The 26,534-nt window shown below is 42.3% G+C and overlaps 1 long non-coding RNA gene across 1 annotated transcript in view; it reads right to left on the bottom strand.

Annotated features, from left to right (window-relative positions):
• The window catches only part of LOC309566442, a 476,925-nt gene that overhangs the window by 128,893 nt on the left and 321,498 nt on the right, over positions 1-26,534 (bottom strand). The window contains exon 2 of the long non-coding RNA XR_014225879.1: positions 8,633-8,760. This is a non-coding gene — a long non-coding RNA (uncharacterized lncRNA). The remainder of the gene's footprint in view (positions 1-8,632; positions 8,761-26,534) is intronic.

Below are 26,534 nucleotides of genomic sequence, written 5' to 3'. Positions count from 1 at the left end.
GCTTTTCTGTCTACCAGTGACTACAGGTGAGGTTGTTTTATTTCCCCATATTCATTGCTACTTAACATATAAATATATTTCACCTTTTCTCTTGTTATCCTAGATACAAAATTTAACCCATTAAATCCTCCTGAGGAAGCAGCTAAGTCCGCGAAACATGTAGAGAAACACGCTGAGACAATCTGGTCTCTTTCCGATATGTGATTGTATCGACACAAGTTGTCACTGTATTTATTTTTTGATTTTCTGTAATGTTCTGTGTGTGCATATGATTTTAATGTGTACTTAATAAAGACATCTTAATTTTATCTTTTCTTTTCTCTTTCTGTATCATACTGCTAATTGGTACCCAAAAATCCAGACCCAACTCCTTTTTGTCCCTTCTCCCTTTCCCCCTTTTGGGCTCCTCTGTTTTGGGGAAGTGAGGCCCAATCGAATTCCCTTTCCCCGTTTTTTGCTTTAATTTTATGTTTCCCATTGACTACAATGCCACAATGGCAAACTTTTGTTGAAATCCACAGATTTTTACCAACATCTTGGGAAATGAAGACTCTAAACTTTGTTCATCCATAATCAGAACACATTGTATTACAGTAAATAAAGACATGAATATAATAATGTATGTTTGAGCACAAATGTGTAACTAGACCTGGTTACTTCTTTGGCATTTAGAAAAGATAGTATCTGCAAAATACCAACACATAGCCGAGGCGGCTCCCACTATACCACCACGGTATCTGGGTAACCATTGTACCAACACTGTATGGCGATCTGAAGGTGCATGGATGCACCATAGCATGTGAGTGAAATAGCTTATCTTTATTTATAATAAAAGTTGTGAAGGATATAAGCACTATTCGAGCCATTTTTTATTTGCATGGTACGCTTATTGCCTACCCGGAGAACCTGCTGCTAACTTAGAAGGTGAGGAGTATCCACATATATCAGCAACTGGGTCTGATTGAATGCAACCCGAGGTGATCTCCTGGAAGAGCCATCCATAGCCTGCATTTGGGTCTGATTGATTTTGTTTTGAGGTGAGCGCCCAATCACAAGGGGGTGCACGGATTGGCAAGGATCTGTGACACTTTGGTCACACGCTCTGGCTGGGAACACTGCCACAACAAGGTGGCCTGAGCACTTACAGAGGATTTATTAAAAATCACCCTGCACTATTTATTACCACGGACTCCTTCTTAGAATATTAGTTTTATAGTTTTTAACGGACTGATTTATGTATTTTAAACACTGTTAGCACTGATCAATTTACTGTTTTTCACATTGCATGAATTCATCTATATAAATTAAGCACAGATTTTTAGCATATTAATTTATTGATGCTTCAGCACATAGCACTTTTCAGCTTTTTTAACGATTATACTACAAATCTTTCTGCACATGACTATGACATGCACTTTAATATTTATTTCTCAGCATTGGATTTTATGATGTGATGTCCTAATTATATAGGCTATAATACCATATCATAAGGGCTGAGACCCACAAGCAATTTTACATTTATAATTTAGTAACATTATTACAGGTTTTTATTTTTGCGCAACACTATTTTTTGTATGATTCTATAATGAGGAGTTAGCCAAGAGAAAACTGTTGGTATGGACGCAGACAGCTGCTAGACTGGCGCACATGTGTGTGTTCTGTAAACGCTCTTGCAAAGTTGTGAAAATAATCCGGAATAAAATATGGTATATGTAACAAAGGGACATGTGTTCTGCTATTAAGTGTCCACAATTTATCTGCCTTATGAAGCCTTTAGATCTATAGAGTGAAAACCATCAGTAATCAGCTAGTGTCCTGCATATGTCACACAGGCCTCCTTATAGGACCTACCACCTGTGAGCAGAGGAACTGATAAACAAGGATGTGTTTTCAAATGGATTCACTCCAACGATCAGCTATTTAGTGAGCTCTCTGCCTCTTTAGCTAAAAGGTGTATCAGTGGCATTGAGCAGGTCTACACATGCACAAGTAATAGGTTTGTTTTTATAGAAATATTCTATGAAGTCAAATCCAATCCCAGAGAATGAAAGACTTTGCACAGCAAAGAAATATGGCTAGTTGTTTAAAAAAAAAATCAGTCTAGCTACAAAATACTGCAGAGCACACACGTTGACAGTGCCTTAATGAACAAATTACAGGGCCCTTTCACAATGCCTCATGCACACTGGGCATTTAGCCCCAGTGTAGGAGATCCTGGCATTCTGGCGTGGGCAGAGCACAGGTGTACTATCCAGCCCCGCTACGAACAGCCTGTCAAACTCTATGAGCAAGCAAACAGATTGTGTTTTGGGCACTTGTCGCTGGACACATACATAAATTACAGTACTACTCAATGCACTGTTCAGCCATAGCAGCCTTTCATAGAGTTTGCCTTCTATCCACACCAAGACACAGCGATTTTATGCACCGGTTCATGCTCAGTTTTTGCATGCGGGTTGCCATCCAGCGTGATGTGCTGTTTTCCATGCATTGCACTTTCTTGCACAAGTGTAAGAAAGTTCACATTCTGTCCAGGTCTCCACACAACAGCATGGTGCACCGTGCAGCAGTGACCTCCGATGCCATCCAGCAGAACTTTTGAGAACAAGAGTTTCATGGCTGTCATGCTGATGCTTTGGTTTAATGCTGCCTGAGTCGCAAACATAAAAAAGGAATAGATAAGGAATTTTGACTCTTTTCTGATTTTGACACATTTACAGCGTGCTTGTTCCAGGACTGTGACTTAAAGTGATTGTAAGGCTCTTTCACACTGAACGCAGTTGGTTGCATTTTGAACTGCACTTCAACTGCATAAACAGCCCAAATTGAAGGTAATCCCATGGGCATAGTTCACATCACTGCAGTGCAGTTCAGTGCAGGTAAAAAAAGTAGAGCATGCTGCATTTTTCTGCACTGCAAATGCAGGGAACGCGCTATAGATGCGTTACAAATGTGCCTTTCACCTTTGAAAACGTCATCTGTGACGAAACGTCGTCGGGTCACGGCGTACTGACGTCATCGGATTGGGACCGGAGAGTTCGGGCGAGCGAAGCCGTCCGGCCGGCGGCTGACAGACATTGCTCCTCATTCCTGGTCTTGCTGTAAGTTTTTCTGATTTTATTTGAGAATAAATTTTAATGGTTTTACGCTATGGGAGCCTCTCTTTTCTTTATGTGGGTGAACACTTGCAATACCTCCGCTATTTGAGGAAAACAGCACCCCAGAGTAAGGGTCGGGTCCTTGGATGCTTGATCACCATACAGGCTCAACATTATTTGTATTTGGTAAGAGGCGACCCTTATTGGTATATCTTATTATTGGCTCCGGGTTCACACTGAATTGTGATCTGCACGTTTGCTATAATTCTTATCTCATATGGTAAGAGGCGAATCTAGCTACAAAAGGTGGTGGTTCAACACGCAAATTTCACACTTTTGCCTTCCTTTATTGGCTATTCAATTAACGTTGTCCGGTAAGAGGTGACTTCAGCTACAACACGTCATATTATTAATTTTGGTGTTTACCTTTATCACTTTTGGTAAGGGGTACCCATCACATTTTTTTATATTTTATTTTTGCATGTTTTTTATTCACTGTTATCAGTGATCAATTTTATTGGTGCAGGTTTATTCATTCACACAATTGAATTCATTTTTCAAGAACACTGTGGTGTCCAATTAATTTAGTTTGTAAGGTTTTACGCTATTGCGCTTTTTACCTTTACTTCCATGATCCAATGACCATTGAGCTAACCGTTCACGTGGACCTGGATCTACTATCAAGGTGACAAGTTTATCCAAAGAATCTGCCTTTACCTTACCTCAATCTGGTAAGCATATACCCTTTGGGGTTCCTGGTCCCGGATTACATCTTCACTTTATGCTTGGACTGTATGGACTTTATATCTCCATTGATCATATTATAGCGCGACTTATTTTTATAATATTCTACAGGGTGTGGTCACACTAGAAGTTGCTGCTGTTCACTGTATTTTTCCTTTAGCGCGGTTAATATTTTTACGTTAAAAATGTGCTGCACCTCTTAACCACTTCTGGACCGGAAGGTTTTACCCCCTTAATGACCAGACCATTTTTTGTGATACGGCACTGCGTTACTTTAAGTGACAATTGCGCAGTCGTGTGATGCTTTACCCCCCAAAAAAAAAACTCCCCCCCCCCCACAAATAGAGCTTTCTTTTGGTGGTATTGGATCACCTCTGCGGTTTTATTTTTTTGCGCTACACAAAAAAAAAGCGTCAATTTTGAAAAAAAGAAAAGGAAATTATTTTTTACATGCTGCTATACAACAAAAAAACAAAAAGACAAAACTAAAAAAAAATGTACTTTTTCATCATTTTAGGCCAATATGTATTCTGCTACATATTTTTGGAAAAAGCATTTTTATTTATTTATTTTTTTACTAGTAATGGCGTTGATCAGTGATTTTTAGCAAGACTGAAACATTGCAGGGGACAAATCAGACATCTGACACTTTTTGAGGACCAGTGACATTAGTATAGTGATCAGTGCTAAAGAAAATGCATTGTCACTGCACTAATGATACTGGCAGGAAAGGAGTTAACATTGGGGCGATCAAAGGGTTAAATGTGTCTCTAGGGGGTGTCCCCAATACACACCCTGGGGTGCACACTCTGCAGGGTGTCCAAAACACCCGAACACAGGGTTGGAGATTCCATCTTGCCCAAGACTCTTGAGAATATCCAAACTACAGAGCCCCATTCAGAAATACCACAACCCAGAGAAAGCTGCCAGTTCACTCTGCTCAAAATTAATGCCCCTCAGTCCTGCGTGTGTACACCCTGTATATATATATATATATATATATATATATATATATATATACACACATACATACATACACACACATACAAAACGTATAGGAAAAAAGGAAATGCAACTGCATAAGAAAATGCAGCGCTCAATCGCACTTCAAATGCACGTAAACATGCAGTCAAAAAAACGTGCAGGTATGCACAATTTCTGGTGTGAATGGGCCCTAAGGGTTTTATTTGATTTATTTGTTTTACTACAAAAAGGTTATACTTAAAGCGGAGTTCCGGGCACAGAAGTCATTTTTTACTAAACATACCCCCGGGACAGTCAGGGCTAGCACATTCCACAATGGCTAGCCTCTGATCTGTCCCGGTTCGCACTTACCTTTTAGAAGAAATACTTACTTATAAAATTTCTTCCACAGCGTTTCCATCTTTCTTGTGGGCAGCTGAAGCCGGCGCGGTCCTCTTCTGTGTCTTCTTCCGCGTCTTCTTGTCCCAGAATGCGCCTGCACCGGCCCCTCTCGTCACTTCCGGTGCGACGCTGCATTCCTCCACAGCTTCTGGGCATGCCCAGAAGCTGTTTAGCAGGGGAATGCGGCGTCGCCCGGAAATGACGAGCGGGGCCGGTGCCGTCGCATTGATTCCTGGGAGCTATGACGTTCAGCTCCCAGGAATCATAGCGAGACAGGAAGTGACGGGGTGAGCCGCGGCTTCGAGGGAGGAAGTACTCTGAGGTGAGTATCTTCGATCTCCAATTACAAGGTAAGTAAACAAAAAAAAAAAAAAAAATAACTATCCAATTCCTTTTCAGGTGAGGTCTACCTAGCGGAGGGTCACAAAAAAAAAAATATCGTTTTTGTGCCCGGAACTCCGCTTTAAACTCCTGTTTTATGACTACCAGCTCCATAGCTGTCATGTTGATTCTCTGCCCTAATGAGTGAATGACTGATTGAGGTGGAACTAGAGATACAGAATAAGGTGATTTTTCTGGCTTATTTACAGGTACTGAAGTCAGACACAGCCAGATGACTAGCATTTTCAGGAAGCCAGCAATGGCAGCCCCCATATTTCTCTCATGACTTGTATAAATTTTTTTTTTTTTTTAAAACAGATTTTTATTGAAAATGTCAACATAATACAAAACAATAACCAAGACTGTGCGTATGGAAGAACAATTAGCGCTTACATGCAGGACATAATAAATTGCTACAGCAGAAGACAACACAGGCAGGAAATCTCCACATCTTCAAGGAACAGATACAGGGAAACACTCATGCTACATTAATTGCAGGTATCTGAACTCTGAAGCCATCTATCCCAGATCTTGTTGAACTTATCCGGGGAACCTCTATGCTTATACATGAGCTTGTGATATGGAAGAACATTATTAACCTCCGTCAGCCACGTAGCGAACGCGGGGGGACGCTCCCGCATCCACTGCCTAGCAACCAATTTCCTTGTCAGAAAGAGTGTGACATGTAGAAAAGTGGTCAGGAACTTGTCCATGTATTCATCTGGGTATACACCCAGGAGACACTGTTTGGGGTCCAACTGGATGAAAGACCCCATCTTGTCATGCAGGAAGGTCACAATCTGTTGCCAATATCCCTGTATCAGTGGGCATCGCCAGAGAAAGTGGAAGAACATGCCCAGGGACGAGTGGCACATCGGGCAATCTGGAGGGACACCGGGTCGGTCTCGGGCCAGGCCAAGGGGAATGAGAAAGGACCGATGGACAATAAACAGCTGGGTGAGAAGATCAGATAACTCAGGGGATACCCGTTGACCCGTCTCAAGGGCCTCACTCCAGTCTTCATCCTCCATGGCACCCACGTCGGATTCCAAAAGAGTCTTAACAGTGTAGGCTATGACAGTGGAAGGGGGCGTATGAAGTTCTGCGTATAGGATAGAGATAAGGTGGTGTGGGTCAGTGCCCTTGAGTAATTCCAGTATAGGGATGGGCTCAATCTGGGGGGGGGGGGGCAGAAGGGAACTGGGTCCGGAATTCATGTCTAACCTGATAATATCGGAAGAGCATATGGTCGGGTAGGGAGAAGGTTGTACGCAGAGCATCGAACGTGCCCAGGGCAGTCCCCTGCAGGAGGTGTGTGAGGTAATAGATTCCCCTGCTACTCCACATCGTGGAGTCCAGTAGCGAAAAAAACCCCGCCAGGGCCACGTTATGACACAGGGGAGTAAAGGTGTGCAGCAAAGGGTAGTGCATTCTGTCCATCACGACCTCCCAAACCCGACTATAATGGTACATCAGGGAGTTGGGGTTTCCCCTGGTCTCAGAGCCGCAAACTCCCCGCAAAATAACAGCTAGAGGATCAGCAGTTGGTAGGGACCACCTGGGGCATAACAACGTAAGAAATGACTTGTATAATTTAAAGGGGAAGGTAGGCAGCTATGGCATTCTTGTATTTGACCTGGTCATGCTACTGCTGCTAAATTCTCTTAAATTCTAAATATGGCATCTCATAAAAAAAATTTGCTGCAGCATAGTATGTGTACAGCAAGTGTATTGAAAGCCAAAAGGCAAAAATTTAAAAATTGCAAAATTTGCGGTGGAGACTTTACCAAGTCATCCATTTTTTGTCTTGAATTGTAAAAGAAACCTGGGACATCCTATCCCCTAAGAATACTGGGACAAGTCTTTCCTTCTTACCTTCAAAACCGGTATAACCACCCAAACTTGAGAGGGAAATGTCAAACTTTTAACCAGGTGGTACAGAAGTCTGGCCCTGCTTCATAAAATTTTACCATCAATCCCTGATTAGTGCTGGCAATGAGGAGAATCAGGTGGCACTCTTCTCAAATTTTCCAGCTTTGTCATCTCAATAAAACATTGCCTGAAACTCCAGAGGTTGCCCTTCTCTTCATCATTCCTGGGTCCACTGCTAAGACTAAAATGGGAATCTTCCATTTCCTGTTGTCAGCTGCCCCATTTCCTGTTGTCAGCTGCCCAAGCATTAATTCCTAGGCATTGGAAGATGAACACACCTCCCACTGTTAAGGAGTGGTAGAACTAAACCACATCATGAGCTAGAGCAACTGTTCAGTAGAGACCCCTTAGATTGCTCTAGTCTTGAACTCTGCATCCTGAAAGGGGCACTATACTCATAGCATAGCTTGCTGGGTCTGTGGCCCATGTTTTGTGTCCTGGACCCTGAACAACAGGACTTTGAGTAATTTAGTCATTGTTTTCGGTATCTTGACAATGCATACTGTAACTAATTTGGGTTGCAGGCCGCTGTTTTTTTTTGTTTTTTTTTCCCCCCTAGGTGTATAGCCGTTGTTGAGTCTCTTGTCCTAATACTCAATACTATGTTATGCTTAAAAAAAAAATAATAACAATAATAATTATAACTTATATATACCCACTATATTAAGTATTGGGATGCCTACCTTTACACATCAGTCAAGGTCCTCCACCCCAAACTCGCACATCCATGTCTTTATGGACCTTGCTTTGTGCATGGGTACACAGTCATGTTGGAACAGGAAGGGGCCATCTCCAAACTGTTCACACAAAGCTGGGGAGCATGAAATTTTCCAAAATGTCTTGGTATACTGACACCTTAAGAGTTCCCTTCACTGGAACTAAGAGTCCAAGTCCAACCCCTAAAAAAACAACCCCGCACCATAATCCCCCTCCACCAAATGATTTGGACCAGTGCACAAAGCAAGGTCATTAAAGACATGGATGAGTGAGTTTGGGGTAGAGGAACTTGACTGGCCTGCACAGGGTCCTGACCTCAACCCGATAGAACACCTTTGGGATGAATTAGAGCAGAGACTGCGAGCCAGGCCTTCTCTCCAACATCAGTGCCTGACCTCACAAATGCGCTTTTGGAAGAATGGTCAAACATTCCCATAGACACACTCCTAAACTTGTGGACAGCCTTCCCAGAAGAGTTGAAGCTGTTGTAGCTGCAAAGGGTGGGCCAACTCAATATTGAACCCTATGGACAAGACTGGGATTCCATTAAAGTTCATGTAAAGGCAGGCGTCCCAATGGACTGTTGTCTTTATTCAACCTCAACTACTATGTAACTATGAGGCTAAGAGCTGCTGATCTCCTGAAGACTCATGGCAGGCATTCCCTGTCTACATGCACTCCAGTGATGGCTACACAGCGTTTCTCAGGATAGGTTTTCTCATGAAGACAGCAGTGGAGCATGCCTCCCTATTGGGTGTTCAAAAGCTGCTTGTAGTCCCCAACTGAAGTCAATGTTACAGGGTAACATGCAACAGATCAGTTTGGAGACATGGACAGAGCGCTGGCCCCGCCACAACAGAAAGAGCCCTGAACAAAGACCTTCGGGATCAATAATTTTTTTATTTTATTTATTTTTTTAATGAAAGCTAGGGTTTAGGAAACATTAAAAAAGGACATAGTCATTGGTGTACATACAGTATGCTTTATGTTGCATCGGATAAAAGAATGTCTCAAAGTGGATGAAAACCCTCACATATACCAAGTGAAGTTACCAGCCCCAAATGATACATAGAGATTAAACAAATCTCCCTACATACGTTTGATTTGTATATATCCTGTCTTCAGCTTTCAAAACTGTTTAGAAAGTGAACACCATGTTTGAAATTTTTCTTTCTGTTCCAGCACTGGGTGTGGAGTCTTAAAATACACTGTGTGACAGCTGATTAAAGGAAAGGCACACCCCCCCCCCTCCCCTCAACATAGGCAGAGGAAGGAAGAAACATGCAGAGCTGTGCTGTGAAGAGACCAGCTCTCTGCTAATCTATCTCTATGTACCCACCCAGACATACATTTCCAGCTGCTTTTATCTGCTGTGTCTGAGAACTTGTCAAAAGTTATCACGCTGATAACAGAGGGACAGAGCAGCAGAAAGACATGGGACTTAGGGCTTGGAGAGAGATAAGTAAACACTACAGATATATGTGCCCAGGTTTAATTTTTTATGAATGGGGTTTACATCCATTTTAAGGGTTTATTCTCACAAGGCCATCAAACTTAAAGGAAATCTATGGTCACAACATACACCTTAGTTTCATAACATCAGCATTGTAATAGCAATGCAAACAATAATTGTTTTTGACAGGCCAATATAAACTTACTTGAAAAATCTCCTTTTATGTTGTGAGTTCTGCCTGTCTGCTGGTCATCTCTTTCCACAACTTTCTGAATTCCCTGCATGCTTTGCAGCTTCTCCTCTGTTGCTAACTTTCAGTTTCTAAGGAATACATATCCCATGATACCTTGCTGCCTGCAAACACTAATTCCGGTGTTCCGTGAGAAAAACCTACCCGTGAGAAATGCCTACCCTCATCACTTCCGGTGGGTATGAAATGTTCACGGCAGTGTGTGTAACGCGGCGGTTACATTAAAACAGCTCGGCTGCAATATGAATCATCTCCGCTCCTGCCCCTGTCACTTCCCTGATCTTGGCTAGTAAATATAGAAGTGGCTCTCGGCTCCGTTTATCTTTTCATACACCGGCCGCCGCTTTTATATTTACTAGCCCAGATCAGGGAAGTGCCAGGGACAGGAGCGGAGATGATTCATATTGCAGCCCAGCTGTTTTAATGTACCGGCGCGTTACACACACTGCCGTGAACATTTCATACCATCTGAGCATGCGCACTTGTCATTTCCTCAGCTGTTCAATGACGTCTCCGGGGCTATGAGCATGCGCACTGCTGCGCTGCTCAGCTGTTCCTGACAGGAAGTGACGAGGGTAGGCTTTTCTCACGGGGTAGGTAATTCTCACGGAACACCGGTACCTACTCCACAAACTGAAAGTCCTCCTTTGGGCTCCTCTGTAGTACAGAAGGCAGGCTCTATGAATTCTGTGACACAGCAGTGCCCACTCACAGGGAAAGTAAATACATGTCATAGAATTCAAGGAAATAAATGTGTGGGGATCTTCACAAAGCAAGTTTAAAAAATTCTGGATCATTTTGATTAAATAGTAATAGGCTAGGAATAATTGCAAAACAATGTGGAAATCAATATATGATCTTACATTTTGACCACAGATATATTAGAATAGCTAGCTCTCTATCCTACAAAATAACCGTTTATTTTTTTCAGTGGCTGCCAGCCTATCTTTGCGCAGGCAAAGGGTTAATTGCCCTCTTTCCCACTCAGTTGCACACAGGCCAGCCACCCTGGAGCAGAGGTGAGTGTGTTACAGACACCTTGTGAGGTCTGTGTTGTGTAAGATGGAGATGTCAGAGTCAGCCTGGAGGGGGGACTGACGACTGTCACTCAGGATAATCTCTCTCTCCAGCTCGCTCACTCCTCACTGCTTCACATGCCTGCCCTGGGCAAGTATCGATGATCTGCTCTGTGTCTATGAAATGTTGGGACTGTCTCCACTCCCGCACCCAGACCGCGAGCACAGGTGGGAGCAATACAGGGCGTTCCAGCAAAGTCAGAGACAATTACGACAGTTGCGGTCAAAAGTGACTCCTCGCCCTGCTGTTGCCAGTGTAAAGAAAAAGCCCCATGCCAACAGGATGTAGTTCTGCACCCTCTACCCTCGCCTCGGTTTCAAAAACATTGCAGATAAGCATTGTCTTCTTTCTAAAACAGAAGGTATTGTATTTCCAAGCATTGAGAACACCATTGATCCTGACCGAATCAACCAACTTTATTTGCAGAAACACAGCCTCAAACATGCAAGGAACCTCCACCATGCTTCACTGTTGCCTGTGGACACTCATCATTGTACCCCCCTCCAGTCCTGTGCCAACAAACTGCCTTTTGCTATATCCAAATATTTCAGATTTTGACTCATCAGTCCAAAGCACCTGGTGCTATTTTTCTGCACCCCAATTCCTATGTTTTCGTGCATAGGACATGGAAACAGGGTGAAGCGACTCAAAACTATACACAAAAACATAGGAACCCTGGTGCAGAAGAATGGCAGCAGGTACTCTGGACTGATAAGTTGAAATTTGAAATATTTGACGGTTGCAGGAGGCAGTTTGTTTGGGAAGGCCTGTAGAAGGATAGAATACCGAGTGTCTTCAGACAACAGTGAAGCATGGTGGAGGTTCCTTGTAAATTTGGGGCTGGATTTTTGCAAACGGAGTTGGATATTTGGTCAGGATGGATCAATGGCGTCCTCAATGCCGAGAGATACAAGATACATATGCATTATGTCAAACCATCAGGGAGGAGTGTGATTGCCCCAAATTTATTGTGCAGCAGTTCAACGACCCCAAACATACAGCCAATGACATTAAAGTGGAGTTCCGGCTTCAAACACCTTTTTTAACTAAAAATACCCCTATAATACTAATCCATCACCCTTTACAGAACCGCTATTCTCATACTTACAAGGTGTTGGATTTTAGTCAAAATCTTACTTTTAAAAACGCTGTCTGGGCGCGGCCATCTTGGATGTGGGCATCTGAAGCCGCAGTGCAATCTGCTGTGTCCTTCTTCCTGATTCCAGCCTCCTGGGAGTGATGACACACAGCTCCCAGGATGCAATGCAGAGGCAGAAGTGATGTTGGTGGCCGTGGCCACAGAGGGGGGGGGGGGGGAGAAGGAGGAAGTACAATCAAAAATGCCCTGAAAATAAGGTAAGGGACCCCCGAAAAAAATTGAAAATGCCCAATTGTTGATCAGCATAGCGAGCACTCCAGGAATCACTAAAGTTCCAAAATAGGCCGGAACTCCGCTTTAAGAACTATTTTCAGTGTAAAGAAGGACTAGACGTACTGGAAGTGATGGTTTGGCTCCCTCAGAGCCCTGATCTCAACATAATCGAGTCTATCTGGGATTACACCAGGTGGTAACACCAAATATTATTTTGATTTGGATTTATCTTCTGTTCATTTACTTTTCATTTTGTTAATTGATAGAAATAAAACTATTAACACTTCAATTTGTGAAAACATTCTTAATTTACACTATTTTTCATACCTGTCTAAAACCTTTTACAGTACTGTATATATATTTAACTAAAGAAAATAGGTCAGCATAACAGCCAGGCCCACCAGCATTTGAAGGGTCAGCAGCAATGTTCCCCTATTTCTCTTTTACGATGGGTCTACTAACTAGTTGCATTAGGAGACTTCAAAACCTCCTTTACTTTGAAACCATAGCCTGCTTTTCCATTGGACTGACGTTCTTTAACAATTCAAAATAAAAAGCTGAAGTCAAATGACAAGACCAAAAACTTAGAGATAAATCTGCTATAAAAATTGGTTCACAAGGGATTTATCTGTGAGAACATAACTGACAACAATTGATGACTCACAGGTAACAAAGAGGCATTGTTGTACAGAACAGCGTAGTGGATACCTGGAAAGGCATCCAAGCAACTGCAGGGTAGACAGGGATTAATTCAACAAGACAGGAGGAAAGGCGGACTAGATAGACAAGGGGATATTAATCTGCCGTCATAAAACTTGATGTTTCGTGCAAAGCATGAAAACTGTTGGCAGAGAAATACCTTCACACTAAACTAAATCGCAAGTCAATTTGACCCTATTAAGAGGGGTTACAACCTCCAATCTCCAGCTATCCTGGGAAAATAGATCAGTAATTGCCCCCACACACACACAGACGCCACCTTCCCATCACATGCGCAGGTCATTTTGGCAGTGATCACGGCTAGGTTTAATCCGCTGACCTGGAAGTAAAGGGATAAGTATATTGGTGCTAATTACGCATAGAAGTACAAGTCAAAGGCCTGACCACTGGAAGGGATATGTGAAGAGGGGCTTCTTTGTAAAAGATTAAAGGGGATGAAACAACAAAAAGCCAAACTCACTGACTGAAAACCAGGTTAAGGATTCAAGGAGAGGGAAAAGAAAACTCAAGAAAAGCATCTCCCTTCCTTTAAATAGATGGAATCCCTGAAAGATTGACGTTTAGGTTGTCAAAGTAATATGCACCATAAACATTTGTTCATATAAAAAATAGTCAAAAGTATTTGTTTTCACTGAATTTCATTCATTGTTGCATCTCAGTGCTGCTGATCTCCTGCAGCTTATTTGCAGCCACATCCTTTCTTACATGCACTTTAGACATGGCTGTATGGCAGTTCTCAGGATGGGAGACAAGCCTGTGTAATGTGGGTTGAAATGGCAGTTTGTAGTCTGATTTGGAAGCTGTGGGACAAAGACAGAAGAGCACAGTTGGGAGACAGGACCTTTATGGCAGAATCACCAGGTATCGTTTAATGAAAGCTGCAAATTTAAAGTGTATGTACAGCCATAGATCGAGTATGGTTATTTAGAGCTGGGTGGCACCCTATAAAAAGTATGCAAAATCTGAAGGCACCCTGGACTAAAATGAAAAAGTTACTTATTAATGGGAAACCAGAGCCTTGTACGAAGCACAAAGCTGCCTTGATAAGAAGCCCACCATAATATCAGAGCTTCCCCTAATGCTAGAGACCCCCCCCCTTCAAATGCATGAGAGCTCCTATGACGGTGATGGCGAACCTTGGCACCCCAGATGTTTTAGAACTATATTTCCCAAGATGCCCAACTATACTGCAGAGTACAGGAGCATCATGGGAAATGTAGTCCCAAAACATCTGGGGTGCCAAGGTTCGTTATCACTGTCCTATGATATCAGAGTCCTCCTAAAGCAGACTCCTCTCATTACATCATAGTAACTCCATCAAAGAGCCCCCAGCCCAATCACAGAATACCCCCATCACAAAGCCCTCCCAGTCACAGAATGAATCCCCTAATCACACAGTCCTCTCTCCATATTAGTACCCTACCCTTTGGTTCTAGCAGCACAGCGGAGGGCAGGAGGTGGAACAGGTCTGGAGGAGGCCAACTTTTGACCTCTTTTGAATGCTGAGGGAGATGCCTGCCCTGGATCAGCATCATGTGTTGCCATGGTGCAAGTGGGCTGACCACCAATACCATAGCACTGAATGACGCCATGTGTCCTGCCTTTAAGCATCACTGGTTATGATCCTGGTGGCCCGTTTGTCCGCACCATGGTAACTTATGACACCCCCACTGAGAAACACTGATATAGTGAGCATTAGAGCTGTATTGTTCAGTGTGTTTGGGGTTCCATTTAAAATGAATGGTACCACAATGTGGTAATGCACAGCACCTGAATGAAAGAATAAAAAAATAAAATGGTGTTAAGCACCACCAATCCCATGCAGTGGACCGTAGTGTAAATTAGTGATACTTTAAAGCAAATAAATTCTAATTATATAAATTATGGAAGCTCCAACGTGAACGTGAAAACGTGACAAATGACAAAATTGTATAATAAAATATAATAGTTGCGCTCAACCAGAATATAAATTGTGATTAAATTGTGAATAAATAAACAACTGTGCAATGACAAAATAGGTGAATGAATGGGTTTACACTAACCCAATTAGTGTTGGTTAATAATAATATATTGATAATAATCCACCAACATAAACTCCAATCAAATACAGTGCCAAATTGATTTGTGTAAATTCAGTCCCAGCAAAACCACAGCAGACAGTCCAGAATGAAAAATGCAGGCTGGAAAATCCTATATATGCGCTTCTTCTGATAGTATAGCCTCCACCAAAACCAGGGTCACCCAGTGATACAGGCTGCTTACCAGATGGGGTGGACCCCTAAATTATAAGGGGTCAGAGAAGCCTTTAATCATGAATGAATGCCAGGATCAGATTGCTTTCCTCAAAAATCATCCAGCCGAATAATCAATGGACCACCATTAAATATATACTTTCCAAATAGCTCCAATCAATCATACAAAGATGAGAGAGAAAGCTCCATAGGGAAGTATATTGAAACAGCGAAAGTTTATTAATAGAATAAAACTTACAAACATCTTCTTGTAGCAGAGCGTGCAGATACAAACATAAATGCCGAACGCATCAAATACAGTGCCAAATTGATTTGTGTAAATTCAGTCCCAGCAAAACCACAGCAGACAGTGGCGTGATGCGATCAGACGTCTAGACGCGTTTCGTCAGCACGCAGCTGACATTCTTAAGGGTCATGTGAGAATGTGGGTCTGTGTGGGAATGACCCTTGAGAATGCAAGCTGCGTGCTGACGAAACGCGTCCAGACGTCTGATCGCATCACGCCACTGTCTGCTGTGGTTTTGCTGGGACCGAATTTACACAAATCAATTTGGCACTGTATTTGATTTGAGTTTATGTTGGTGGATTATTATCAATATATTATTAATAACCAACACTAATTGGGTAAGTGTAAACCCATTCATTCACCTATTTTGTCATTGCACAGTTGTTTATTTATTCACAATTTAATCACAATTTATATTTTGGTTGAGCGCAACTATTATATTTTATTATATAATGCACAGCACCTCACTATAACTGTGTGAATGGGCTTTTAGTCTCCCCAGCTGGGACACAGCAAGAATACTTTAGCAAACAGTCTAACCAGCTTTTCTTAAGTTTATTTTTATTTTTTTTATCCTGGGGGAACCTTTGAAGTAATTTTCAGCATATGAGAATAAATAATATAAAGAATGTGCTGTACCTAAGAGATTTGACACCCAAAGTGGATCATTTTATGACATCCTCTTGCTCTTCTATATGACAAAGTTATTTTCCACAATAATCATAAAAAGAAATGAATAATGATAGACAGAAAAGAAACAGAGGGTGAAAACACTACAGCAAAGGTCACAGCCATTGGTAGACTCCATTGCATGCTCTACTTGGAATGTAATAGTAGCCGAGACCTTACAGTAGCTACTTCTGTAAGGGAATTTGATGAGGACTTTTTGCCCTAGTGCAGGCCTAAACCTATTTTTTATGGCATAGCATTGCAACCTATGGCTCAAGATTAAAAAAAAAAAAAAAAGATCAATCAATTCTGGGGATGTCATAATTATTAGATATGAAAGTAATTTTTTAGATCTATTGGGAAAACACTTGTTTTTGTGATCTGAGGTTTCTAAAATGGCGGTTTACTATAACAGGCTACACAACTAGAAGCTTCAGTTCTCTCCTAATAGGGAATCCATACCTGTATGTTTACGTGGCATACATGAACTAATACAAATTGCATGTTAATTGTACACCACAGACATCCCTTCAGGACAGGAGAGTAACAGAATGTTCACTTTAATTGTGTAATGGTTCCCTTCATTAAACCAACAAGACCTCGAACTGACATGTGATTTCTATGACTTCGCTTCACCTAGATAAGTATCTCTCATTCTTCAACACATTTCTATTAATATACATTTCTTCATACATTCTGGCCATTCTAGGAAGACATAAAGAATCATTTTTCTCTGTCTGGATGTAGAAGTGTGTGTGGGTTCCAGAAATAGGAATGACCCCGAGGCGTTAGTAAGCCCAGCGATCGCTAACTCTTTTATCCTATTTACAATACACAATCACTTTTAAAACATTAAGTCCCCCTGCATCCGCCCCAGGGCTGTTGTGACTACATGAACACCCTCTATCCCTCCTCCACTCGGCATCGGTGTCCACATTTGTACCCGCTGGCTCAGTCCGTGACATGTTACAATTCCAAGCCCTGTGACACACCTGCCCAGAAATCCACAGCCTCTGGCATGGCGGCTGTGATCAGGGGAAAGGGGAGAGTGACAAGTTCTGATGTCTCTTGAGGGAGTGATAAGATGCTGATCTGACTTGAGTGGAGGGATGGAGGTTGCAACATGCTCAGATCTATCTGGGAGGGTTGACAAGGGCTCACCCATGTTTGAAGGAAATGGAGAATTCAAAATCCACTAAGAAGGGGCAAGAATAGCTTCATTTTATTACTGAATGCATTATATAATAAAATGTTTATCCATTACTAAAGCCTCGTACACACGCACCGATTGTTGACCGACCGATCGGCCGTCTTTTGTCCAGTGTTGTTGTGTTGGTTGGAATGTGCTCTAGACTGCACACAAATTTTTTCGGCCAACAACAACCAACTTCATAAGTGATGTCATGTTCTACTTTCCCTGTGTTTTTTCTTCTCTGAGCATGCCCAGTCTTGCTCATCTGATTTTTGTCTGCCGAAATCTTTACTGACTGTCACTGACGAACAATCGGCCGTTCTGTTGACAGCCAACAAAAATTTTATAGCCTGCACACCAGATTTTGTTTGGCCGAAAAGTCGCAGTCGGTTGTCGGAAGCATCATACTAACAAGCCGACAATTGGCTGATCAGACGTTGGCCGAAAATTCACGGCCAACAATCGTTGCGTGTGTACGAGGCTTTAACCTCTATTTTGTTTTACAATTAAAATTGCTCCATTTTCTGCTATGTGTAAAAGGAGGGTTGGCAAGGGCTCAACCATGTTTGAAGGAGATGGAGAAAGCAAAATCCACTAAGAAGGGTCAAGAATAGCTTCATTTTACAATAAATAAAATGTCTATTATTTAACCTCTACGAGGCTTTATTTCCATTAAATCAAATTGCTCGGCTTTCCAATATGCCTAAAGTGACTATCATGAGAGAAGTATAGGCGGCTGCCATTGCAGGCTCCTTCTGTAAATGCCAGTTTCCTGACTGTGTCTGCCTCAAAGAGTATGTCAAGCAAAAATCTTTTTTTCTTCTAGTTTTGGAGAAAAAGTGGGAAGGGGTTAAAACCCATTGGGTTTTTACTGCTATCTGGAACTTCATTAGGCTCCTTTCACACAGGCTTTCCGATCTGATAAGAATGGATCGCTTGTCTGTTTTCATCCGATCTTATCCGATCCGATCTTCCAGACGGATGGAAAACATCCGCCGCTCCATAGGGCTGCATGGAGCATCCGATCAGGTCCACCTGAAAAACTGAGAGGCGGACCTGATCGGATGCTCCATGCAGCCCTATGGAGCGGCGGATGTCAGTGAAGACATCTCCGCTGACACCCGCTGCTATCCAATCCAATCCTGTCCCTGAAATCCGGACAGATGGAAACCCTATTTTCCATCCGTCTGGAAGATCGGATCGGATAAGATCGGATGAAAACAGACAGGCGATCCGTTCTCATCTGATCTCCCATAGAGGAGAGCGGGGCTCTGACAGCTCCGTCTTTGCACACAGAGCGGAGATGAAGCTGTCATCCGCCTGCTCAGCGGGGATCGGCGGATCGATCCCCGCTGAGCAAAACTGACTCCGTCGGGCGCACCGCCCGTGTGAAAGGAGCCTTAGAGAGATTTCCTCTCATTTTCTCTCCTGCAACAAATGTCGCAGATGCTGCATTTTAAACTCAGAGGGCAGAGTTTAACAAGCAACACAGCTTCTCAAGCTCGTCCACTGAGATCAATGGGACCTCGCTGCAACCGCAGACAATGCATGTGATTGTGGTATGGTAGTGCAGGATTACAGGGTTAATTCTCTGAAAAGCGATCTGAACGCAGATTGCACACTGGGCTTAAAAAACACCAGTTGCCTTGGCAGAAAGCGCTCATATAGAGCATTTTTGTACACATTTAGGCGCATTTAGGAGTGTTTTGATTGGAGTTTTCTGTCAGAAAAAAAACGCTAAAGGTTTTTTTTTTCCTGCCTCTAAAACTCTAACCTTAAAATATGCCTCTAAACATCCTAATGGCATGGACACATAAGGTACAGACAAAATTCCTGTAGAAGCAGTGATTTTTTTTTTAAGCCAGTGTGCATGGATCCTTGGAGGGCACCACATTTGTGAAAGAGCCCTTACTTGCTGGTCTGGTCTGGTCTGGTCAAATTGTTGTCAGCATTACAAAAGAGAAATCTCATTCAGGGGCATATGTATTATGAATCTGACATTCACCAAATTTTCACTGCTGGTGAATCAAGCGCAAAGGTTTTAAATGACAGTTAGGCAGGCCATAGACGATTCAAATTACGTACGATTTATCGTTCGATAAACGAAAGCGGCACTCGTGCACATCATCGAGTGTACCATCAATGTGAGCCGAAAATCGTACGACAAAACACTATTTTTTGTGCCTTTTAACCACATCTCTACCGGACACACTCCCTACTGTTCTGTGTTTTGTTAGGCGAAATCATACAACTCCCCCACTAATGATACGAAATTCGGCCGATTTTCGCAACAAAACCCAACATGTTGGATATGTGAATTTTTGCTGTCGTACGAAAATCGAACGTTTTACATACCACACTAACGATACGAAAATCGTTCGATAACACTGCCATTTACGATTTTCGAACGAAATTCGAATCGTCTATGGCCTGCCTAACTGATTCGCCACCACAGTGAATGTTTAGTCAAACTCACATTGACTACTTTATAACTATATCCATTAAAGCCTGAACATTCAGCACTCAAATCAAGCTTCCATGTGACTTTCGGGGAGAAAGCAGCTTTGGAATAACCACAAACATCTACCAAACACCAGCACACAGATTAACCTCCCTGGCGGTATGATTGTTTCCCATTTTAGGCGCTGAAAGCGGTACCATTATTTTTCTAGTAATTCTTAAGGACGAGCAGCCCAAACCCACTAATTACATATGATTTTTTTTTACTGAGCGTTCTTCTTTATAACATCTCGGGTATGATAAATTTTGAAACACAAAATCATAAATTATAATATAATAAATAACTATACATAGGTTAAAGTATATATATATATATACACACACACACACACACACACACACACACATTTATATACATACACACACACACACACACACACACACACATATATATATATATATATATATATATATATATATATATATAGTACAGTAAAACTGCAGGAAAGGGCACTGGGGGGGCAAACTAATGTCATAATGTCAATTTATTTTATTTTGTAATGTAATCCAATAGGATTACAAAATATCAGTGTGTTTGGTGTGTTTTACTATTTGGATTTGCTGCCGGTTCCACCCCCCTGCGAGCGTCACGTCGCAGGAGACGGAAGCCGGGGCTCACAGCATCGGGCGGAAGATCTGGCCACTGTATGCTGCAGGGACACATCGCTGGATCCCGGGGACAAAGTAAGTAACCTCTACCAGGATCCAGCGATGCTCCCTGGCGGTACCCAGAGTGTGGCTCAGGGTTACCGCTAATGGCACTAAAATTCCACTCTCGGGAATACCACTTAGGAGGTTAATAGCTTTGGATCAGGTACAGCAGCAATGGAGGCTACCACAGATTACTCCTAAATTTGCTGGTCTACAAATACCTCCAAGCACTAAGGGGGGTTTACATTTTATTATATAACTTTTGAAATACAGGTATGTGTTGACTAACGGGGTTTTGTTCATGTATTTTCCAGGAAGAGAGGAGTTATGTGTCTTAATAGGCATTTGAAATGCATTTATTGTACATTTTTAAATTTCTATTGCAAATGAAGAAGTGTTGGTATTGGCAGGTCTAAAAAAAAAAACAAAAAAACAGTGTCATTGACCAGAAGAGTACAAATCCCATCATGGAGGCAAATTCACATGCAGTAAACAGCACAGAAATAGACAGAGACAAAAAGGACATACTAAGTTATTAACTCCTGAATATAGCAGAAATATAATACTTACATTTCTAAAGACAGCAGACAGACACGGATGAATGAAAACAGATTCCATAGTTATCAACTTAACACATAACGATAACAGATAATACACTTTCCTAGTTCGCACTTAGTCATTTTAAATCTCCTTTTTGCTTCCTGTCTCAGCTCTGATACAAGTGACTCTACACCTGAAGCCATCAAAAACACCTGCTGAAAAAAAGGAAAAATACACACATTGAGATTTCGCAAATTAGGTGCATCTGTTGTAAATCAGGCTGCCTCTCTCTAGGCAAAAGATTCATCAAAGGGTAACTCCACTATCGGGGGGAAGAAAATCAGCAAACAAAGAAAAAACAATATAGTGTATACAATTGCGAAACAAATCATATTGTAATTGAATGTTATTAAACATTACCTTTCCTTTTCAATCTGCAGCTGTTGTAATGTTCTGAAAATGTAATGCAATATGGCTACCTGGAGCTGTTCTGTACACAGAATGTATACTGACCACACCCCAGAAACATCATTTCCTGCTTGTGTGATTGGCTCACCAATTTTCCCAGAAGTCTGCCTAATGCCCCCGTACACACGTTCCGATAATCGTACGATAAAACTCGCTTTCGACCTGATCGCACGATAATCTGATCGTTAGTACACAGCTTTCGACAGCCGATCACAACAGTTGGTCCAACAAAATCTGAAGGGACAAACAGGAAAACTTCTGTCGCACGATAGCCCCGCGAACGACAATCGTTTCATCAGTACACTATGCGTCCGCTAAAAATCGATCTACAAAGACCGCGCATGATCATAAACACTAAAATAGCGCGGAAAAAGCCTGGCTGCCATTTTTTTTGTTTTGCACCATCTAATACGTAGCTAAGCAACCAGGAAGCTTTTCCCAAATCGTACGACAAAAATCATACGGTTTGTACGCATTGTTGAATTCGATGTTAGTATCATGCAACAAAATGCGAACGGTAAGTCATCCGATTATCTGAACGTGTGTACGAGGCATAAGATACAAGTCAGATTTCTGGCATCCCCTGCAACAAAAATGTCATTTTTTGTGAGATACTCCCAATAGGAACATGTCTAAAGGGATGCAGGCCCAGCAGCTTTCCTCATTAGAGCCCTGCAGCTGCCACAGCTGATAGATAATTATAAAACCACTCCCATTAGACCCACTCAGCACAGCGGCACAGACAAACAAGCAATTATTTCTTCACAATAACAAAAGATAGGAATTTGCAACAAAGTTTGTTAAAATCACTGCAATATACATGAGGGTCCTTTCACACGGCCGCTCCGCTGCTTTAGTCCGCTGCGGGACTTTTTTTTTTTTTTTTCACGGAGCGGATGACAGTTGTGTCATCCGCTCCGTGTGCCCGCATATGATCCCATCCGTTTGCGGATGATATGCGGACATAATGCAAGTCTATGGGGATTGCGGATGTCAGCGGATGACACCGCTGACATCCGATTTTCCTTCCTTTCCGTTTTTTACACGGATGAAAAAATAGGGTTCTGTTCCATTCGAAAAAACGGAACAGAACTGAAAGGAGGAAAATCGGATGTCAGCGGACGGTATTCCGCTGACATCCGCAGTGTCATTCACATACGGAGCGCCCGTGTGAAAGGACCCTAAGTCACCCAGAGGGAAATGTTTTTTTCTCAACAAAAGTGGAGTTACACATAAAATTTTTTTTGTGTGTATTTGGAACCTTTAGGCTGGATCCACACTGGTGCGAACACAGACATCACATGTGATTCGCACCGCATTGCGGTGCAGATTACATGCAATGTCTGTGCGATGCGAATTCAGCTATACAGTTTGTATGGATGAATTTGCATTGCATTCGGACTAAAATGGTGCACCTATGTGATCTGATTCCTGCACTGTGATCTGCGGACCGTTCTGGGGGTGTCATTACTTTCTATTGTCACCCGCAGCGGTTTGTAGATGTCAGTGTGAACGGTCTGCGATTCAGGTGCAATGCAGGAACCCGCACAGAATTTGCAGGGTTTCTCGCACCAGTGTGTACCCAGCCTCACTGACAGATTACCATTGCATCTGAGAAAGATTTTGACTGACAAAATGCATTCAATGAAGAAGTGATCACTGCTTCCTTATTTAACCAGCGATGGCTCATAGTAAATCAAGTTTCTTTACTAAAAATACTTTTGGGGGAATTAAAGACTAAGTTTATTTAAAAAAATAAAAAATAAATGCACATGATTTTGTAGGTAATAAAAAAATGTGCATTTTTTTTCCCCCCAGGAGCTTACAGAGCATTGCACCCTCAATCAGCTGATCACAGGTGCAATGTCAGGCTCCTGCACAGTCTTCCTCCAGCTTTGTGCCCCTATTTGTATGGTTGTAGTGTTTTTCATTCACTCAAAGATATCAGTGAATGATTGATGCAGCTGTGTGCTGTTTTTAAAAAGTGACACCGTGTGTAGGGGGTAGAATCCAACACCCTCTGTTACGGGGGACACTTATGCCTCGTACACACGTACCGATCGTCGGCCGACCGATCGGCCGTCTTTTGTCCAGGGATGTCCTGTCCGCTGAAAAGTGCAAAAGACTGCACACAAATTTTGTCGGCCAACAACAGCCGACTGCAGAAGTGATGTCATGTGATGGTTAACTTTCCGTGTCTTTTTTCTTCTCTGAGCATGCCCAGTCTTGCAAATCTACTGATTGTCGGCCGAATTCTGTACTGACTGGCGAACAATCGGCCGTTCTGGTGTTGGCCAACAAAAATTTTAATGCCTGCACGACAGATTCTGTTCGGCCGAAAATGCGCTGTCGGCTGTCGGAAGCATCTTACTAACAAGCATACAATCGGCCGAATATTTACGGCCGACAATCGGTACGTGTGTACGAGGCATAAGTAACATGTTATGCCCTACATACAGGTGTAACATGTTACTAAAGGTGAACTTAGACTGTCAAACAAAGAAAAATGTGACAATTTCTATATGCACACTCATTTAGGGTACATGCACAGGAGTACTGATGTATGAACATCCGATATTCCTGGTAGAGAACAGGAGGATAGGCTGTATAGTATATGCGTGTATGCATGCTTAAAAAAATTCTTCAGGCTTTTTTTTTTTATTTCTATCAAGAGAAGGTGGCAAATGCACTCATTTGTATGTATACACTAGTACACACATAAAAATACTGATTGCAACACAGATTATTATTATTTTTTTTACTGAGCTATACGCAAGATTACGCACGTGTGTGTACAGGCCCAATAAAAACATTGGGCTAAATCTAGATCAGTAAAAAAACCTGAATGCCTAACAACAGTGCTTTTTTAGACATCCCGTATGCAAGAGCCCTAAGTGCTTTACGTGCAAAAGTGTTGCTTAGCCATTGGTTAAATGCTGCCTTTTGGACCATCTTACACTCATCTTTGGGGTGTAACATGGTGCAAATAGACGGGACCCCACCAGTCTGTTACAGCATGCTGAGGTTCTTTTGTCTCACAGCTATTGTCACAAAATCCAATGACACTTCCTCCACCTCGATAACTGAAAATCTTTACCTCGGTTTGGACATAGAGCTGAAGGGATTGCACCAGAGATCCACTAATCGCAATACTTTGTATACTAATTTGCAAAAAATAAATAAAAATACTTTTTTTTTTTTTATGGAAATATATGTGCATTCACTATTTTTGTAAAAGGTGGACATAGCCCTTAATTTGTTGCATGATAGTGGCCCACTGTCCATCCACAAACATGCACATCCTGCAGTGCTGCTTTTTGCTGCCTGTCCCGCCTCAGTACAGTACTTTAGCCAGTGTACATTTTAGAACATTTTTTTTACTTAGAACAATGATTATTTTGGTGCACTCTATCGGATAGTAATAGCTGTTAGCCATGGTGGTACTTCCTGAGGTGTATTATTTAGTTTAGCATTACAAGCTGGGTTAGTGTAGCCCCCCCGATTCTTTTGTGGAGACTGAAGAGAAGAAATTATTTAACACTTCCGCCTTTTCCCTGTCCTCTGTGGCCAAATTTCCTTTGTCGTCTTTTATGGGGCCAATGTGTTCTGGCCTCGCTTTCTTACTGTTTATATACTTAAAGAATTTCTTTGGGTTCTTTTTACTCTCTTCCGCTATATGTCTCTTGTGTTCTATTTTAGCCACCTTGATTTTGTCTTTACATTTCTTATTACACTGAAATGCTTGAATGCTGCCAATGACCCCTCAGCCTTTTTTTGAAGGCCTTTTCTTTAGTATTAATATGCATTGTTATGTTGGAGTTTAGCCACCCAGGGTTTAGTTTTGCTTTTTTAAATTTATTTCCCTTTGGAATGCACTGGTCAATCCCTTTGTTTAGTATGCTCTTGAAGCACTCCCATTTTCCTCCGTGTTCTTTGTTCCCAGGGTTCTATCCCATTTGATATTTTCTAGCAGCGAGCGCAGTTTTGGGAAATTGGCTCTTTTGAAATTCAGTGTCCTTATATTACCCTTGTGTTTCCTATTACTGTAATTAATACTGAAACGTATTGACCTATGGTCACTGTTTCCCAAGTTGCCCCGTATTTCTATATCCGTGAGCAGGTCTGTATTGTTGGTAATCAGTAGGTCAAGACCCGCATTGTTCCTTGTTGGTGCATTCACCATCTGACCCATGAAATTGTCCTGCAAAACATTTAGGAACTGCCGAGCCTTGGCTGAGTGTGCGGTTCCTTCTGCCCAGTCTATATCTGGATAATTAAAGTCCCCCATTATAATAACATTTCCCATCCTTGCTGCCAATCCTATCTGTAAAAGGAGTTCCGCCTCCCCCTCCTCCCTCTGGTTGGGGGGCCTATAGCATACGCCCAATATTACCTTCCCTATAGTGCTTTCCCTTTTAACTTCTACCCATAGGGATTCTGCCTCGTCCATAGCTCCATTATTAACCGGTTGCCGACTGCGCACAGTATATTTACTGCGGCAGTCAGCCCCGGCCAGGCAGAGTGACGTAGATCTACGTCGCTCGCCTGTCACTCCTTTTAGAGCCAATAGCGGGCGAGCGCGCGCCCGCTGAGGCGCGTGCCTGCCTCGGCTCGTTCAGGGAGGAGTGCGTGCGTGTGACCGGCGGACCCGATGTCCACCGGTCACACTACGATCGCCGGTACAGCGGGAGAAAGACAGAGCGGTTTATGTAAACAAGCCGCCTGTCAGTTCTCCCTGTGTAAAAATGAAGATCAGACGGTTCTACTATGTAGAACCGTTGATCTTTGTTTTTACACCAATAGCCATGTCCCACTACAGTTAGAAGCACGCCCCTAGGACACACTTA

Source organism: Pelophylax lessonae, assembly GCF_965119305.1.
Source record: "Pelophylax lessonae genome assembly, chromosome: 11".
Taxonomy (NCBI): Eukaryota; Metazoa; Chordata; class Amphibia; order Anura; family Ranidae; genus Pelophylax; species Pelophylax lessonae.
The sequence above is the reverse complement of the archived record's forward strand: the minus strand, read 5'-3'. Positions and strand labels throughout refer to the sequence as shown.